Raw genomic sequence first — 2,499 nt, forward strand, 5'->3', positions numbered from 1 at the left:
AATCCAGGATTTAGTTATGAGCTAAAAATGTGACGTGGACGTGAAACAAATGGTTCAAACACTCCAAACAGGAAATACATGTGCAGATCAGTGCTTCCACTCAGGTAGCTGTGAATCTGTTCAGGATTCAACAACAGTAAATAATCTTCCTATACGTATAAACCGGCCTCCTGTGTGAACTGTGAACCGAATATAGGTCAACTGTATGATAACCTCTGTCATAACGGTAGCACTTAGAGAGCTGAGTATTTTCTGAGGTGGTAAACGGTGCAAACACTGACTTATACAGTGACTTGACAGCGTGTTCAGGATTCTCGCTGACTGTGAACATTAAAACAAGTTTTATTCACTTGTTGCGATCATTATTCATCAGGAGGTGCATCCATAATTCACCTTAAATGTGAGTGATGAGACATGGCTCACGTGTTTTGTGCACAAATGTGTTTAAAAGTTCATCTATGAGGCTTCAGCTGTTACTCAGATGGAGTTACAGAATTATCAGGTTAAAGGTCACTCTTCTCAGTGAAAGGAACAGAAAAAAAGAGGAATGTTCTGTACTTAAGAGAATGTAACTTTGGACCATCTCCCATTCTTCTGAGTAACTCGAGCAGATAAAACCTTTGAACACACATCTGGCCGAAGGAGGACTCACACTGGAAACATTGTAAGGGATCTTTTAAGGTTCCCGTCGAGAAGAACTCGGGCTGCTGCAGCCTCATGATGCTTTAAATGAACTTTTGACATCTGTGCACAAACGTGTTGCTCACTCACTTTGGAAGTTCTCCTTAAAATGTCTGGAGGTTCACCTCGAGGAGACATAATCATTAATGGGACATAATCCATGTGCTTTAATTCATATACAGGCTCAAGAAAGAGATTTTCTTTATTAAATTCAGAGATGGCCAACTCAGTGACAATGAAACAGTACCAATACTTTTTCGAAGTTTCTTGGGTGCTTGTACCAGCCACTTCATTAAGTACACCAACAGCTCTGCCATGAGTTTATCAGACACCGTCAGAAAGTTCATAATTCTGCTTTATGTTTATTATTCAGGCCGTAGTAGGTGTTGTTGTTTATTTCCAACATTACGTCCCTGTCATGTGGTTTAGAAACACCACCTCAAACTTCAGTAATAAATGTAGATATAAATTAACCCCTCTCTAACCAAACATTAGTCAAGTCTGCAGGTTTTTATTGTCATTTCAGCCTTGAAAGACTGAGGTGCTACATGAAACCTAAAACACAGCGCAGACATGACTATGCGGAGGTGACACACACACAAATTACAACACAGACTACAACAGGAGATACATGCTGACGCTGCATCAAGTGCAGAGTGTGCATGGATATATGTGCAGTTATTATCTTAGTAAAGACATATAGATGACCGGTGGGTGTAACAACACACTTTAAAAAAGGTCCAGTGTGTCAGATTTAACAGGCAATATACACAATTATGTTTTTATTAGTGTGTAATCACCTGAAAATAAGGTGTTGGTATTTTCTTGTTACCTTAAAATTAGGGTTTTTATATTCACAGACATAGCAAGTCCACCGTGTTGCTCTGAATTTCAAACTGTTCAATGAGTTTTGCAGCCACCGTAGTTCCATCTTCACGAAGGATGAAGGAGAGGGTGAGGCGAGGGGTTGCAATCAGCAACTACACCACTAGATTTATTTATTTAATCACAAAAAGGTCCCATTGAGACCACGATGCTGCCGTGGCCAAGAGAGGCCACAGCACAAACTGTTGCAATAAAGATACAAAGTAAAGTAGACAGCATTACAACACATAACACACACACACACACACACACACACACACTCACACACAGGCCGTGGAAACCAACAATATCAGTTTAAGCAAGGACACCTAAAAAAACATCTCAAAGACATGACATCATGGAGTTTTACAAACCTTCTGTTCCTAGTCTGAGGGTGCAAGAGCATCCCAAACAATCTCCCCAGTGTCTCTTTTGCCATGTAATGATCATGATAGCACCACCTGAGCGCCGTGTAGAATAAAGCCATGAAATATGACTGCGTTTAACAAAAGATCCTCAAAATATCTGTAAAAATGATGCAGCAACAAGTCTCTTTATCTGACATTAGATGCTATGAAATCCTTTAAAACCAATCAAAAGCATGCAAAAATAAACCATGCTGAACCAGAACTGATTCTAACACCTATAAATAATCTACAATCTGACCATGTATAGGCATGTGTATATATCTTCAAAAGGAGCCTTTTTTTTAACTCTCTTTCAGTTTTTATTGTGGTTATAAACATTAATCCAACTCACAAACACACACACACACACAAAGGGCTTTTTGTTTTGCTTCTAAGCAGTCAACTGTTGGTTTCATGAGAAGCAGCTTCAGCGCTTTCAGTGTTAAGAGTGACTTCACTTCCCAATTTAGAGAGCGAGAGAGAGAGAGAGAGAGAGAGAGAGAGAGAGAGAGAGAGAGAGAGGGGGGAGAAAAAAACTTGCCATCCG

The sequence above is a fragment of the Larimichthys crocea genome, chromosome XIII, assembly GCF_000972845.2.
Source record: "Larimichthys crocea isolate SSNF chromosome XIII, L_crocea_2.0, whole genome shotgun sequence".
NCBI classification, from domain to species: domain Eukaryota; kingdom Metazoa; phylum Chordata; class Actinopteri; family Sciaenidae; genus Larimichthys; species Larimichthys crocea.